General features: G+C 43.2%; 1 protein-coding gene and 1 long non-coding RNA gene across 3 annotated transcripts in view; one reads left to right on the forward strand and one right to left on the reverse strand.

Annotated features, from left to right (window-relative positions):
• LOC134394182 (uncharacterized) overlaps positions 1–9107 on the forward strand; it is a 32666-nt gene extending 23559 nt beyond the window's left edge. For both annotated transcript variants that reach the window (XR_010025170.1, XR_010025168.1), the window contains exons 3-5: positions 5336–5572; positions 7169–7285; positions 8866–9107. This is a non-coding gene — a long non-coding RNA (uncharacterized LOC134394182). The remainder of the gene's footprint in view (positions 1–5335; positions 5573–7168; positions 7286–8865) is intronic.
• CDCP1 (CUB domain containing protein 1) overlaps positions 1–17523 on the reverse strand; it is a 451994-nt gene that overhangs the window by 49077 nt on the left and 385394 nt on the right. The window lies entirely within an intron of this gene.

A 17523-nucleotide genomic window follows, 5' to 3' on the forward strand; every position in this document is an offset into this window, starting at 1 on the left:
GTCCAAAACAACGGAGGGTACTAGGTTGGGATAGCTGTTGTAGCAGATATAATCTGAAAAGAAAAAGAGGTCGTTGGAGTGCCATGCTTACAAATCGTTCTAATAAACTCAAGCAGATTGCATGAGAAAGGGACAGTGCACCTTTGTACAGACTCTTTGCACACTCTGGCAAAGCACTGAACATGTGGCTGAAACTAGGATGTGACATTAACTGCAACTGTGCATTTAATGAGCTTTTAAAACAAACAAAACAAAACTACAAAGCAACAACAACTAACATCTGCAGGAGTGCATCCTTATTACAGCAGCATGGGCAGAGGGGGAGTTTTAATCCTTCCTTAGCATGCTGCTGTACTGATGAAAATTGCTTCATTGAAACTGCTATTTGCAGGGGAGGAAAGCGTTATGTTCTCTGCCTCTGTGATCTTACCTGTACACTCCCCCCCCCCCCCAGCAGATGCTACTTGCGTTTTTAAAGATGTGCAAGTTTCATGCATAAACACAGTTTACAACATATATTCTTTGGCCCTAAGTGAGTAAAAACGCTGGTTTGGAGCAAGCCTTCCATGAGTGCACAAGTATTGCAGAACCAACTACGTGTTGTAAGCATGGCTCTGCTTTTCTAACCAGATTGCAACATCTCTCTCTCTGTTTCTGCTCAGTGTTAGTTGAACTACTAATGAGGTGCTTTTATGCAACGGCAACCAGCAAACTGGCCTTTCATTTTTGCAGAATATAATCCCTCCCTCCCCAAACGAAGCAATTTCTTTTGATCAGGTTTCCCCCCTGAAATGTAAGTTGCTGTGATGTTCCCTTTCCATTTTAACCCCTGTTAGTGGATGTGGTCATCAAAACAGAAATGAGGCCCTTACTAACTTTAATCCATATTCTTTTTGTACATACCATCTGTGCACTAGTAGATAATGAACTTCATTGCTCGTGACTAATGAAAGGTAGGCTTTTAACAAACTGTGGCCAAGGTCTATCTTATCTCCATAAACCGGCCATTTACATTTGTCTATTGATGTGACGTTTATAGAGTCAGAGTCAAATTGTGTTTTGCAAATCGACTGCCATCCACCCACACAGAGCATGAAAGTGCTCTGGCAATCGAACCCCCGTAAAGAAACCCCTCCCCATTTTACATTTGATGATGCTTATATGTCTCCTTAGAGATTGGGTTGCTTTATGACAAACTGAGCAGATTTTGTGGCCAAAGAAATGTAATCTTAATTTCTGAAATGCTCTGTGAATTTGGGGGTGTTTATGAGCCCTGCTCCAGTGAAGAAAGACAGATCTGATGAACGTAGGATGTGCAATTAAGCTAGGCCCGCAAGAGAGCAGCGTGCCTTTCCTTTGTGTTAGGCTTCATGTCAGATGGTTTTCCGGGAAATGTACAATGCACAGGAAGAAAATATGATCAGCGTTATGAAAATACTATTATACATCAGATTGTGATATGTAGACATTTGCAAAAGGGTAAACGGAGTGCTTTGTAGAATTATGCTCCGTATTCACATAAAATGGTGGATGAGTACATTGAAATGACCTGGGTGATTACGGGCTTCTTTGATCATGAGACTGCATACACATCTGTCTAAATATATCTTAGGAGAGGTTTCCCCCCGCCCTTTCTTTAAAGAACAGAATTCTTACCAGTGCCAAGAAGATTGTCAAACTAACTTGTAGCAAAATATAAATGTTGCAAAGCACAAAAGGCATCCAGAAGGAAATTGGTTGTTGATACCAGCTATTTATAATAGTTGTTTCTGAGTGCAGTTCAAGCCACTGTATTACCTTTACACCTCTAAATAGCTGGTGACCTGGACACTTGGAGGACTGTCTCCTCTCCTGTGAATTGGCCCATCCTTTAGCTCAGGGGGTGCATGACATTAGCCCCACCCCTTTTGCTTTCAGCCCCGCCCACCACTGGAAAACAGTCCCTGAAAGCTTCCTTCTCTGAAATGGAATTTAGCCCTGGACTGAAAGAGGTTCTCCCATCCTTGCTTTAGCAGCCATAATCCATGCTCCATTGCCGCCTTCCAAAACTCATTTGCGGGCACTGTGCAAGAGGTCTTTCTTTCTGACAGAGCCCCATATGTGAAGCTCTCTGGCTCAAGAGTGCAGGTTATGGCCCCCTCTCTATGTGTATCCCAGCGGCAATTGCAAACATTTTAAAAACATTTTAAAAACTATTATTGCTTAATACAACTTATATATTCTTCATTTTGGCTTGAAGCACTTATGCTGCAATCCTACACACCCATGCTTTTGAGTAAATCTACTGGACTCATTGGGGTTTACTTTGGAATAGACATGGACAAGATTGTGTTGTCAGTCTGGTCAATTTATTTTAATGATGGATTATTATGATTTTCTTTGTGTTTATTTTGGTATTTTGTTAGCCATTTGAATGGCTGCTTTTTGGAGGAAAAACTGGGATACACATGTTTGTATAAATAAATCCATTGTTGTCATTGTTCCTCCTCCTCCTCCTCCTCCTCCTCCTCCACAATTCAGGGATCCACCAATCTCTGGAATCTAGTTTGGTGAGCTCTTTTGGGGTACAAAAGGAAAATGAGGGCTTGAAGCATCAACCTGATTGACATGTAGTATAAAGTCCTGTGCATTATGTGCATTGGCCAGGACTGGCTTAAATACGTTGAGTCCGGCCTTTTCGCATTGCTTCATCAACCAAGCACTATCTTCAGCTCCCAGCACCTCAAGCCAGAGATGTCAGAGAAATCTGTTTGCGGGTTGAAGTTTGACAAGTTTCTTAGGTTTGGCCCCAAGACTTAGTTTCGGTTCTCACTGCAGTGCCTGACTCAAACTGCAACGCATTGAGTCAATCTGTGGATTTTCTGGGAATTTTGCACATTTTGGTGGTGGGGAAAAGGTGCTGCAATTTGCATGAATTACAGCTGAATTTGTACAAATTTGGCTGCAATTTACACAAATTGCTCAGAACTGTGTGCAAATTGCAGAATGTTTTCCCCTCATTTCTATCTCCAGCCTCATTGTCCTGGGTCCTCTGGGGAAGGCATTCCTTGGCTACTACTTACCCCCAGTGCCTGGGGGCTCCTTTCTGACTCTTCACTTTGATCAGTTTCAGCTCTCCGTCGCTCCTGTACCCTCTCTGCTATTTGCTATCCAATCTCCTGGAGCCCGTCTACACTTGTCTAGATGAAACGTAACAAGTTGGCAGAGATGACATCAGCAGTCACGTGATGCTGTTGTTGTTACGTTTCTTCTGACTTTTAAAACCGTTCCACTTTCTGTTAAAATCGTTTTAAAACTAACAATGTGCCCCAACCTTTTGTTGTATTCAATGCCGTCTTTCAAAGTCATGTCTCGTGACCATGGTCTTTGCTTCCTGATTAGGATGTGAGGGCTTTTCTAGGGGAGGGAGAGCTGGCACAATGCGACAAGGGGGAGGGGGAGGGAGGGCGGTGAAAGAGGGGACAGAGGCTTAATTTTTTTAAAAAACTGCTTATCTTTCGGGGCGCACGTGGCCCCTTTAAGACGCTGCAGGGCTTCCCTCGTCCCTACGCGTCGCCCCGCCTCCCTGCCGGCTTATCCCGGCAGGTCTAGCTCAGAGTCACCGGAAGAAGGAGGTTTACTTCAGAGCTAATGAAGAACGTTCTAAAGAAGAGTGTGCCCGGGTAAAACTATAGAAGAAAAGGTATTTCAATTGACTGGGCTCAAGTTGCATTTTGTAACGTAGCAAGGGAGGACGCAACAATGCACTTAAACAACGGTGTAATGAATAGTGTAGATCCTGCCCTGGGCTGAGGTTGGATGTCCCATGCTTCACCAGATGGTGCACTAGGTCAGTTTAGGCCATGGACGTAATGGTTCTCCAGGGCCCCCTCTTTAGACAGCCCTGTGTATTACTTCAGTTAAACCAAAACAAAAGTCCTTGTTTGGTCCAGAGACCTTTCCATATATTGGTCCTTAAATTGGTTATTAAAATAAACATTAAATCAAGGATAACTTAAGAGGTGTAAAATAAATTGTAAAGAATATAGAATACTATGAAGAGCATGATATTTCACTTCTCCACCTAGCTGCCATATCATGCTTTAAAATGGCTTCAACACTCCTGATACGTTAGATCAAACAAACAAACAAACAAACAAACAAACCTTTTTGCTTCTGCTCCTATCACCTGCTGCTCTTCACGTGGTCATTTGGGGCAGGGGGGGTGGGACGCCTGGGCTGTGTGGCCCTGGATTCGTGCCCTGAAGTCCAGCTCTAGCTCTACCACTGGCTTCAGCCATGTCACATTGTTTCCATCCCAGCCATGTAAACATTCAGTTGGGCTTACAGAGGCATGAATCTATTGAGGGGCTGGGCAGCCCAATTCTTTGCGTTTTTTTTCCGAGTAAGCTCCACTATATTTGATTGGTTTCATGGCCAATTAGTTGTGCATAGGGTTGTATCATAAATCTGGGTTTTGTTGCATTATAGTGCCTGAGTGCATTATTAGTGAAAATGGCTGGGATATATTTATATATTACAAAATGACCCATGATTTATGTAGTTTTCAAAAAGCACCAGCAATGTGCAGTTATGATAAATGTTAACTCTAGGCCCAAGCAATCAAACATAAATTGTTGTCAAAATTGTTCCAATTCTCTCCTTTCAATTTGTTCTTTCAGTTTTTGAACGGTGTCTGTTTTTTGTTTTTAAATGGGCAGTAGTTGGGTATACATCTGGAAAAAATACAGAGGTACCGTTGGTTGGTGCTGATGATTTAGAAATACAACATGTATTAGATGGGGTTGCATTCTCCCTAAAACAGCCGGTCCACACCTCAGAGGTTCTCCTAAATCTTGTCCTGCTCCTGGCTGTAGTGTCTTGGAGTGCATTTTACCAGCCTTGCCTTTTTTCTGGAGAAATTGTATGGCCTCAGGCACTTATGTCCTAGTATAATTTTCCCACCCTGAGCCTCTAGATATTTTTTACTTCAACTCCCATCAGCCCTAGCCTGCATGGCCAATGATATGGAACGCTGGGAGTTGGTAGTCTAAAACATCTGGAAAGCACCAGGCTAGGGGAGATTACACTAATGTCTTCCAGACTAGATTACAGTGATGCACTCTACACGGGGTTGCCTTTGAAGATGGTTCAGCAATTTACATTGCTTCAAAATGTGGCTGCTGGGATTCTCACTGAAGTCATCATATCAAATCAGTTCCATTGGTTGTAATGCAGAACATTTACATTGGTTGCCAGTTTGTTTCTGGTCTCTGTCCAAGGGGCAAAACAACCTGAGTGGGCTTTTCTACATGAGGCTGTTAATTTACTGTATCTACTTTTTGTTTCATCACAGAATTGAGATCTGAAACATGAAGACTGTTTCCTTTCCTACTTTTCTGCTACATGACCTCTAGGTGGCATGGTGATATAGCAGAATAGTGCAGATTCACATGTGGAAAAGCACCAACTTTCGGTTTTACAAATAATACTACATTTTCTCTACTCTAAAAAAAAGTCACTGGAAGTGCTCTTTAAAAACAGAAGCAAAACTGGAAGGTCATGACATTGTCTAAGGAAGCTGTAAACAACTGTGAGTATGAGTGTACAATAAATGACACATTTAAAAATCTCAGTATGTCAAGAATTGGCTGTAGGTCAAATGTGTCACAGGTAGCCAAGGGAGAGATGGCCTTTTTGATGGTGACATCCTGAATTTGGAACAGCCTTCCACAAGAGATCTGCCTGCATCCATTACTGAACATGTTTTAAGCGACAGCAAAGACTTGTTTGATTTCAGCAGGTGTTTTTTGGACATTGTTTAACTGCTGCTACTCTAATACACTTGTGCTGAAAATAGTTTTACTAATAAATGTTTTTATTCTTTTATTTTCTTTAATTGTTAGTCTTTAAGGGTGTGAGAGGGGGTTCGGGGAGGGAGGAGAGGAAGGAGAAAGCCTTTTGTGTGAGCAGAAGTCTGCTTGCACAACATTGGATGTATCCCAAGTTACCTGATAGTGTAGTACCGTAAAAGTATTTGAAAGAGGCTAATGCAGTGGGTGGTTAATGGAGGATCTGGATAAAAGGATGAATAGTAACAAATAGGCCATAAATGCATTTAGTTTGCAATGATTTCCATAAGGGCAGCCATGTCAGTGTCTTGCAGCAAAAACAACCAAGAATTTTGTCGCAGTTTAAAGGCAAACACTGTAATCCATGAATGCTTATGCCATAATAAAATTACTAACCTTTAAAATGCTCTAAGAGCATTTTATCTTTTCAACAGTCTATCTCAGCATCAACCCCACTGTGGGAAGAGGAGGTTAGCAAAGAAGCACCATAATGAAAGTAATGTGGACCAGTACAGAAGTTCAGTGTGAGGAGAAGAAGGCATGTCATACCAACCTTTGTATACATGACAAGTGTCCTTCCAGTGCTTAATATTGTGGTTTGTGGTTTGTCTAAGGGCTGATTCACACATGCTTATGCATCAGTTGATCAGTCAACACTCAATGACTCATAGCTATGTGAACCGCCTCTATGGAAAAGCACATTTGGGATGATGTATCAGTCAGAAAGCTCGGTCTCTAAGCATTTGATCGATGATAGCTGTTTCACACATGCAAATCTTCTTTTTATGATGCACCTGTGTGAACTCAGCCTTTGGGTGAATTAAAGAGAGCAGCTTAGGTGATGATTGAGATGATGAGGCCATCATAGGATAACAATTTAATATTAATTGCACCAATTATGCTATGTAGAAATGGTTCGGCTTGACTTACAACATATTTCAAAAGGAAGTATGTCCATGGAACCTCTTCTGTTCTTATTGATTTGATTCCACTGCTACAGTCAGCAAAGATCTGTAGATCTTAGGACCAATTCTGATGACAGCTTCTATCTTAAAGTTCCTTTGAAATGTGGTGTGAGCCAAATGATAGGTCAGCATGAATGGCCACCACTCAAGACTCTTTATTACCGCAGGTGTTTATCTGAATTTGTCCTTAAATAGAATTGTTTAAATATGCAGGAAGGTGCCTCCTAGCAAGTCTGTCTGTCTGTCTGTCTATTTATCTATCTAGATTTATTGCCATATTTTAAAAAGTATATCTAAGCAGTTTACAAAGTTTAAAATTCATTAAAATAAATACAAACCCCTTGATATAAAATACTTTGTGCCCTTGTTCAGCTTCCAGACGAAGCGCAAGGATAGCTGCACATAAAGAGCATTACAGAAATCAATGCATGCACTACAGTGGTGTCATGTCTAACCCTACTGCCCCTGTTTTGGGAGAAGATGTTTCAGGTAATCAATCAGAATCAGATTCAGAACTAGAAGACACAGCGCCAGACACCAGCCAGCCTGTACCAGTGGGGGAGGAAGCTCTCACGGGTGATTCCCCAGCTGGGAGTCAGCCCTCTCCAGAGCTTATCTCCTCAAGGCCAAATCCTACACACTCAGTGGGAAGTGAGTTTTCTTCTGGGGGTGAGTGTCCTGACAAGAAGCTGAAACACAAGGCACGAAAGGAAGGCGTGAGAAGGTCCGAGAGATTACGCCAGAACCTGCCACTGCACCAGGCGCTCTGAAGTTACGGGAGTTTGAGAAGTAGCTTCTTATTCTTCTTGAATGGACAATTGTCTTGCTTAGTTTGCATAGTTTTGCCTAGGGGGACGCTTCCAAAAGGCTAGACTCTATTCAGGTAGAAGAGACATTTATTGCTTAATAAAAGCTTTGTGGATTACTTAGCAAGCCTCATCATTGCCTCCCATCGGAATTAAGAGCATTCTGGGAAACACGACAAGTGGCCAGGCTAGATTTATCTATCTGAACGACTCTCCAAGGTCTCAGGCAAAGGTCTTTCACATTGCCTCCTACCTGAACCTGATCCCTTACTATTGCTAGTGATTGAACCAAGTAGTGGACGTTGGTGGCCCTGATGTCAGTGGGATGGTGAATCCACTCCAGGTTTTAGTAACAACTCTAAAGGAACTATCCAAGGTGCTTCCGCACCTTGGGTAGCTCCTTTAGAGTTCTGACTGGTTCTGACTGAAACGAAGCAGATTCACTGCACCACTGATATCAGAGCCACTGGCCTTCACTGGAACCAGGGATCCTCCACATACAATGCATGTGCTCAGTTAGTGTGCTACCTTCCACATAAGCTCAAGCTCTCTACTGTTGTCATGTAAGTATATCTTATTCATGGTGTGAGCACGTTTGCCTTTATTTTTACAACGGGCCTGTTCAGACAACATGCTAAGCCATGGTTAGGCCGCTAACCCTTTTGCAGCAAGTGGTTAGTGAGCATATTTAAACCGTGTTTATATAGCTACCATGGTTAGGAATGGGTCACATGACATGCTAGTCATGGTTCACATGAGCTGCTAAGCCATAATGTTTAGCTCAAAGTGCTTAACCACAATGGTTTAGCTTGTTGTCTGAACACAGCCTATGTAATCCATCCTCTACTACTGTCAGCCCCAGCCAGCACGGCCAATGGTCAGGAATTCTGGGAGTTGTAGTTATAGGCGGATCTATTCAAATTGTTGGTTTTTTGTTGGCTCATTTGGTGAGAAATTACCATTTTAACAGGACTAATATTTCCCCTGTTGCTCTCTAGAACTTACTATCTCAACTCAGCATGTTTGGCCACAATGCTTTTATTTCCAGGACGAAACATTCAAGGCATGTTAGTGCATTTGTCCTAGTGGAACTTGTTCTATTCTTAACGGTTTGATGCAGCCTTACTATTTCCAGCAAGGATCGCATATTTGCCCATGTTAGGACCAGTCTAATGACAGTTTCCATCTTGTCAAGGACATGTCTCAGAGGTGGAGAGTATTTATTTCAACATGTTTTTCCCTTGTCATTTTTCTTGCTTTCAGGATGTCTTACACATGAAGCAGTTTTCTTCAAAAGGGTACATTTGCATTATCAGCAGAGAAGATAGAAAATGGCACAATTTTAGCTGATTGCAAACGAAAGAGCCTTTAAGCAGTGCTGTAATTTGGGTTCCTTCTTGCTGGCGGGCTTCTTCAACAAAGTCTACCAACCAATTTATGCAACTGCATTCAGCTGCGTCAAGCCATGGATCAGCCAGGGGCTGCAACAACTTCCTGCTTCCTTTGTTTGAAGCATCTGTTATGACAAAATAGTAAACAATTTATGGTTTTGAATGATTCTCAGAAACTTTAATTCTGTGCAATTCATTCCAAGGAAATATTAAATAGTGCATAGATCCTTCTTTTGTTCTTCACACTCAAGAATCCATTCCCTTATTGTCTATGAAGCCAAGGAAGCTCTATTAACCAAGACATGAACAAATCTGATGATTGTGTTGTTGAGTGGCTGACCTTTACATTGATTCTATAACCAATACAATGAAAAGCCCATCAAGGACAAACAGAGAAAAGCTGAGGGAAATATGCCCCCTCCCCCGCCATTTTCCTGAAACTTAATTTATTTTTCTTTACTTTAGTATTACATTTATAGCTTACATGGTCCTCTGCTTCTCCATTTTATCCTCACAACAACCCTGTGAAACGGGTTGGGCTGAGAGTCAATGACAGGCCAAAGGTTACCCACTGAGCTTCGTGGCTGAGTGGGGACTAGAACTTGAATCTCCTGAGTCTCAGTCCATCACACTGGATATGCTTCACCTACAAAACCCTAAGTACGAATGTAACAAAAATTGTGCATGTTCCTCCCTGGACCTGGAGATGCCTCTTTGGGCATGGCTAGATGGGGCAATATCCCAGGGATCGTCCCAGGATCATCCCAGTGCAGCCACATGACGCATAGGGAATCCCAGGAGCAGGGATGGACAATCCCTCCCTTGGCCCGGGATATCGCCCTACCCTTCAATTCTGATTTTCCCCGCGGTCTCAGGATGATCCCGAGACCGTGGGTCGTGTGGCCTGCTGTTGTGGTTTTGTCCCGGCTCCTTGTGAGTAACTGTGAGGAGCCAGGGCACGGAGCTCTGCAAGCGCTCCATGCCCATCGGGGGTGGGGGGAGCGGGGCGGGGCTTTTTTTTCTTTAAAACTAACCTTTGCACGGGAGAGCTGGTACCCTCCAGCTCCTGTTTCTTTTTTAAAAAATGGTGGCCGCAACATCCTCTTCCTCCTGGGATGTTGTACGCCATGTGTGGACTGAGGGGAACGATCTCACAATCATAAAATTGTGAGATCATCCCCCTCAACCCTCTTGTCTAGCCATGCCCTTTGTCTTTTTAAGAATTTGGAGGCAAAAAGATCTTCTGTGTAGCTGCAGATTTCTCCATTCTGTTTCACCAGTGTGGTAGAAGTCAGTTGTCAATTTCCTCTCTACCTGAATTGAAGGTTTGAGAAGTAGTAGGATGTGGACCACCATAACATTAGAGTATGCAACACCACATTAACAAAACACCTTTATGTCTGAGTATTGGTTGTTATTAGCACAAGATACAACTTTAGCTCTGAGTAAGTGTTTTGCAAATGGTTAGTTGCGTGTCCTGTCTTTCCCAGCACCTGCTATCAATTGAACCTGGGACCTTCTGCATGCAACTCTACCACTCAGCTACGATCTATAGGCCCCAGCTCAAGAACATAAAAAGAGTTGTGTTGGATCAGACCAAAGGCTATCTAGTCCAGCATTCTGCTTGCACAGTGATCTTCTAGATGCCCATGGGAAGCCCAAAAGTAGGACCTGAGTGCAATAGCACCTCTTCTCATGTTCCCCAGCAACTGACATACAAAGCCACCATGAATTTGTGTAATCTCCTTCTAATCCCCATCAAAGTTGGCGGCCATCACTTCATCTTGTGGTAGCAAGTTCCACAGGTTAACTATTTATTTGAAGTATTTTAATGCCACTCCTCAGTGAAAAGGGCTCCCTTAGCAGTTTATATCTAATCAATGAAACAAGACAGTCCCTGCCCACAGGCTTATAATCTAAAGGACACGACAGACAAGGAAAAAGAAATGTGGAGGGAAGAGGGGGGAAATTAATTCTTTTAGCAGGGCTGCTCTCCCTCTCATCTCCCTCAGCTCAGCTCTGCGCTGTGTGAAGTGGTACTTCCTTTAATTACCGTTAACTTACAGCAGTTAATTACTGGTAAGCAACCCTTCTTTATGGGCAACAAAGGAACCACATACACTGTTGCCTGACTAGGGAGACAGAATAAGGCTTATGACTTAGGGTGACCATATGGAAAGGAGGCAGGGCTCCTGTATCTCTAAGAGGGCAGGACTCTTGCAGCTTTAACTGTTGTGAAGAGGGAATTTCCGTTTTCTCTACACCTGCTGAAATTCCCTTTTCTCTACAATTCTTAAAGATACAGGAGTCCTGTCCTCCTTTCCATACGGTCACCCTATTTAGCCCTAATCTGTGGTTTCACCTTCTGCTGTTGTTGTTTGAGCACACCTGCTTTGACGGTTATCAAGCCCCAGTCCCATTCCTTTTAGCAGTTCATTTCCACTGCAGCAACAGTGAAGAAATGCAGTGCCTTTTAAGGTTAGCAGGCAGAAGCTACTCTGACCCCCAAAATGGTGGTTCGTTTAGAAAGAAGAGCTGCATTATCCCAATAACAATGCGTCAGAGCAGAGCGTCAGGGAACCTTAAAGGAAAGGTCCGAGACCCACAGAGGTACAAATTGAAGCCTTAGAGAAATACAAAGGTACAAATTGAGACCAACAATAATAAAGGGAAGTAAATATACTGCCCTTAATTTAGGAAATTGTCACTATAATACAATCGAGTCTTTAAAGAGAGAAAATTCTTCTACACTAAAGTAAAGAAACTGGATAGAATTAGAATCTAGGTCTAGAAGTCCTTTTGCAGCATGACAAAAGCCAGATTTTTGAAGATCAAGACTGTGGAAGTATGTCCCAACGCCCCCATCCCCAAATCCAATTTGCTGTGATAAAAGATTAAAGTGAATGCTGTCATTACACTGGACACAATATCCACCCTGTCTTATTTCGACAAAGACTTGGTTCGAATGACCCTTTATTACTAGTCCATTGGGTTTGAACTGTGATGCCCTAGGAGGCTTTTTTCTAGCTGCCTCATTGAGGCTTCATAAGCCCTAAGTGAATTTTTTTTAATGTTCGGTTTGACTCTGAAATGTCAACCTGTCAAGTGCCAGGCTCACCCCCTCACATACTTCCCATGTGTCAACGGGATAACTGGAGGTTCCTCTTTTTCTACAGTCAGACATGATTAGTCACTGGTTATGTATGTCCCATTGTCAGGGGACTTAATGGAAAATGAAATGTTAACACCTGAAATAGTTCATATTAACTCAGTGCCTACACTAAGAAAACAGAGAAAGGTGATGATTTTCTTGGTCTAACGGGGCTGCACTTCAGAGTGGGTCACACACGGAACTGAGGTTCGATTTGCCCGCGATTGCACAGGATTCCATTCTTCATCCTCATAGTGGAGTCTAGACACTGCAATCACTGTAATTTCTTTCCAAATGGCTGTGAAAAGCTGATCAAAACACCTATCAGGAAATAAGTCCTTTCCTTGCTCTATGAGACATTGGATAGTTCCACGTGGAAAGCTCTGCCACATCATGGGATTATTATTATTATTATTATTATTATTATTATTATTATTATTATTATTTCATTTTTAAATCACCCAATAGCCAAAGCTTTCTGGGCAGTTCCCAACAATTCACAAGCATAAAAATTTACATATACAAAACTTAAAAACAATTTAACAATTTTAATAAAATACTAGACCTGTTCAGGCAGCTGGCATAAATGCCCTATCATATGCCATTAAAAACCTGTGAGTAGAAGACAGATTTAGTCTGCGGCAAAAAAAAAGCCAACCATGTTGGTGCCAGGCAGGCTTTAGTAGGGGATCATTCAATAATTGCTGAAAAGGCCCTCTCCCTTGTTGCCACCTTCCAAGCCTCCCTTCGAGGTGGCACTTGAAGAAAGGCCTCAGATGTTGATCATAGCATCCAGGTAGGTTCAGGTTAGGAGAGCCACTCCATCAGGTATTGCAATCCTGAACCACCTAAGGTTTTATGGGTTAAAGCAGCACCTTAAATCAGGCTCAAAAACACAGAGCCAGGCAATCCAAGTGGGACAGTATTGGTCATATATGCTTAGAATGTCTGGTCCCAGTTGTTAATCTGGCTGCTATATTTTGCACAAACTGCAGGTTCTCAAGGGCAGCCCCATTTAGCATGCATTGCAGTAATTAACCTGGAGGTCATCAAAGCATAGATTACTGAAACCAGGCTATCCCTATCCAGATAGGGGCACAGCTGGATTACCAGCTGAAGCTGGTAGAAGGCATTATATGCCACTGAGGCCACCTGAGCCTCAAATGACAGTGATAGTTCCAGGAGAACCCCCGAGCTATGAACCTGCTCCTTCAAGGGGAATGTACCCTCCCCTCATCCAGGACAGGTTGAGCACTCTCCATCTAGTTAGAAAAAAACACCCATCAGCAGCATCTCAGTCTTGTCTGGATTGAGTTCTAGAACGCTTAAACCCTGAAAGCGCCATAGTACCTATGCATAGCCTACGACAGCCTTCACCAACCTGGTGCACTCCAGTTGCATGGGACTACAATTCCAACATGTCCCAGCCAGATAGAGGCAACTTGTGACTTCAGTGGTTAAACTGTACAGACAAACCATATGTTTGTGTGACAGGAAGTTAATAATTTTAGGCCCTGTGCAACAGAAATAATCTGCTGCAATCACAAAAGAATTGGCTGTGACACTATCATTTACCTTCAGAACTGCTATTCTGTCTATCACAATTTCCCATATAACTGCTTTGTACTCTAAAAGCTCTCCTGGTTCAGAAGGTACACAGAATAGTAAGAACATTAGAAGAGCAGTGCTGGATCAGACCAAGAGTTCCTTCACACAAGGCTTTTATTGTAGACTCATGGTGATTCACTCACAGAAGATTGCAGGTCCTTTTCATGATGTTGTCAACCTCCAGTGCCTTTCCTATCATTTTTTTCAGTTTTACTCCACTATTTTAAACTCACCAAAAATACTGTAATCTATCTGTCTATCTATCTATCTATCTATCTATCTATCTATCTATCTATCTATCTATCTATCTATCGTACTGTATATCTATCACCATCAAAGAGGTGGTGTATTTCAGGGATCACTCAATGTTGTACAATATTGCAGCACCATCTACTGGATGTATAATGAAATATATGGAGCTTGCCCACACAAGAAATGGAAGGGAAGTGTGTTTATTCTGCCAATTGTTATCCTGTGAAGACTCCAGAAAATGAAACTCTGGTAAGGTTGAGGGATTTGCGCTTCATGTAAAGAAGCTCAATGAAATCTATCTAGTTCAGCATTCTGTTCACACAGTGGACAAGCAGCTGCCTGTGGGAAACCCAAAAGTGCAACAGCACCATCCCACTCATGTTCCCCAGAAATTAGTACCGTATTTCTTCGATTCTAAGACGCCATCAATTCTAAGGCGCACCCCATTTTAGAGATGTTTATATGGGGGAAAAATATTCTGCCATGCATGGGGAGCGGATTGCAGGCAGGTAAGGGAAGAGATGTGGGTGGGAGCCAACCGGGGAGCACGTGCAAGGGCCTGGAGGCTTTACCAGCTGCCACCACTTCTTGCAGGGAGCGGGAGGGGGTCGTTCGCGTCCCGCCCGCTCCCCGGCCCAGCAACTCACCTCCCGGGCATTGCCTCCGTCTTCCCAGCCGGCGCTGCTGCTCCTCCTCTGCTGCACAGAACCAGCAGCTGCAAGAAGCTGGCGGCGCCCGCCTGCCTCGCACAGCCCTCCGCAAGCCCTGCAGCACCCGCCCGTCCGCCCCGGCCCAATGCGCAAGGTGAGGCACGCGCCAGGCCCGACCCGAACGGAGCCGCATAACTATGCCCACTAGGCCCAACCGGGCCGGCTGTGCTCGTGGTGTGGCGGGCGGGGCCCGCTTAGTGCTCAGAGCTCTGTTGGGGTGTGTATGAGCCCGGTTAGCTCTGGGGAGCACAAATAGGCCCAGGGCAGCCACGGATCGTCGCTGAGGCTCCCAATCAGGCCAAGCACATTCCCCAGGCTACATGGTGACTGCAGAGCTGCTTAGGTGCTCAACAAGCCCTTGAGCCACCTGGGCATCGAGAGCAGGGTGGAGGGATAACAGCGCACTTTGCAGGCGATTCTAAGACGCCATCGATTCTAAGGCGCAGCCCGTTTTTAGAGATGTTTATATTGGGGGAAAAGTGTGTCTTAGAATCGAAGAAATACGGTATACAAAGTCAAACTGTCTGTGATACTGGATGCAGTTTCTAGCTATGATGTCTAATAACCATTGATAGTACTTATAGGCGAAAGTAAACTCTCCATAGGAGTTTTGCACAACAGCAGCATCACTACTTTGGGGTCTGTGCTATAAATACTGAACCTAGGATGACAAGCATCTGTTGTATGGACAGGTGGGGAAGACCACCTAGGCCAGCCTATGACCAAACTGGAATTATAAGTAAGACTAAATCTGGATCCAACCCATAGCTGAATGTAAAGTTCCCATCCTCTTGCTTCAGCTTTCAAAGTGAAAGACAAACATCAGGAACAATATCCTTCTAGAGGTTCTCCTGCTAAGTTGTCTCCTCCAATCATGCAGACCACCCCCACATATACCAGGCCTGTGATTGCAAACAGGAAGGACTAGCATGGACTAAACCCAGGTGTAGTGTTGAAGGTAAAAGCTGGGCAAGCATTAGAGACTTTCCACCAGACTTTGAGCTGTGGAGGAGCCATGGCTGAGGGGCAGAGCACCTGCTCTTCCCCTGAGCCATGGCATCTCCAAGTAGGGCAGGGTCCTTTCCCAGCCTGAAACTCTAGAGAGCCGCTGCCACTCAGTGTCAACCATACAGATACAGATGGATCAGTGGTCTAAATCAGTGACTCTGTTCAGATGACACACTAAGCATTTTGAGTGAAACATTATGGCTTAGCATGTCATGTGAACCATTCCTAACCATAACCATGGTTTAAACATGCATAACCATGGCCTAACCATGGCTTAGTGTGTTGTCTGAACAGGCCCAGTATAAGGCAGCTTCCAATGTGAAATAAGACTCCACAATGAACAGCCCCATGCTGTGGTTCTGATTCACTGCACTGGGTCATTTGGGTTACAATATGATATTAATCAGAAATCAGAGAGTGAGAGAGAGAGGGGTATGCTTTTTATGGGATTATTCTCAATAAAATGTTTTTTGAAGCTATTCTAAAAGCAAAAATACATTTCCGTGATTGTATCTCTATTGTTTATTCCAACATTCCTGTCTTTTGTTTTGCAGCATTATTTTTCTGATATTCAGAAAATCTAGTGAGTTACCAGTTTTATAGCCAAGAATGTTATCTAAAGCTTGGTCTACATTATATGTTTTTCAATATTAATTGAACGCTTATCTATTTTGGAAACAACATGAACAAAGAGACGGTTATTCATTGCAATGCCTGCATACATAGATACTAATACTAATACACACACACACACACACACACACGACTTCTGTTGTGTTTGCTCTTTATCATGTCTCGCTGGATGCTAAAAAGAAAAAGGAAAAATCTGACTTACTGAGCATTTAATTAAATGGATTTGACTAACTTTTTAGTAGGAAACATGGTAATAACTCGCAACATCCTTTACGGTCTTTATCTGATATAAAGGAATTAGCCTATATTATTTTTAAAAATAGGTGGGTTATTTTGAGGTTGGATGACAAGAATTCCAGGCTGACATTTTCAATTTGCAACATAATTAAACTGGGTTTGAGACGTGTTTTCATTTCATCCAAATTTAAAAGTGCAAATGCCTCCTCAAACATCTCTTTGTTTCCCCATTCATTTTTCTTTTAAAGTTTAGTATTACTTAGATTAGTTTCCTACTTTATCCTAAGGAATGCTGAAACCTGAGGTGCCCCACAGTTCATCTCAACTGTTTCCTTTGGGTAACTGTGAATGGGGAGGGGGTGGTGGGCAGATAGCTCAGTGGTAGAGCCAGTGGTACAACTATTTGGGCCCTGCAACCCAGCCCCCCACCCAAATGACCATCCAGAGAGTGGCAATGATGATGGCAGCAGAAGCAAACTCCCATTTTCTCCAGCAGTCGTGATGGTGGTATGATTTAAATGATCTTAAAATGCAAAACTGCACATGCTCAGAGTGTGTGTGTGTGTGTGTGTGTGTGTGTATATATATATATATATATATATATATATATATATATATATATATATAATCAGGGCTGGTAATTATTCTAACATTAAAGGAGGGTATAAGCAGTTGTAGGCCATGGAATGGTGCTTGGTGGGTGGGGAAGAGAAATGTCACTTGCATGCTTCACAAGGCTTTCAGAAGGGAGCCCTCCTAGGACCATTAAGTCTAGGGCTTAAAACTGCATAGCTGCACCAGTAGACAGAGCAGGGCCAGCCCTACCATGAAGTGGTAGGAAGCAGGCGCAGCAGGCGCGGAGTATGGGAAGAGTGGCGCTTTGCCCCTCCAAAGGGTCTTCCACTTCTTGGTCCTGCTGGCTGCCTGCATG

Source organism: Elgaria multicarinata, chromosome 1, assembly GCF_023053635.1.
Source record: "Elgaria multicarinata webbii isolate HBS135686 ecotype San Diego chromosome 1, rElgMul1.1.pri, whole genome shotgun sequence".
In the NCBI taxonomy this organism is placed as follows: Eukaryota; Metazoa; Chordata; class Lepidosauria; order Squamata; family Anguidae; genus Elgaria; species Elgaria multicarinata.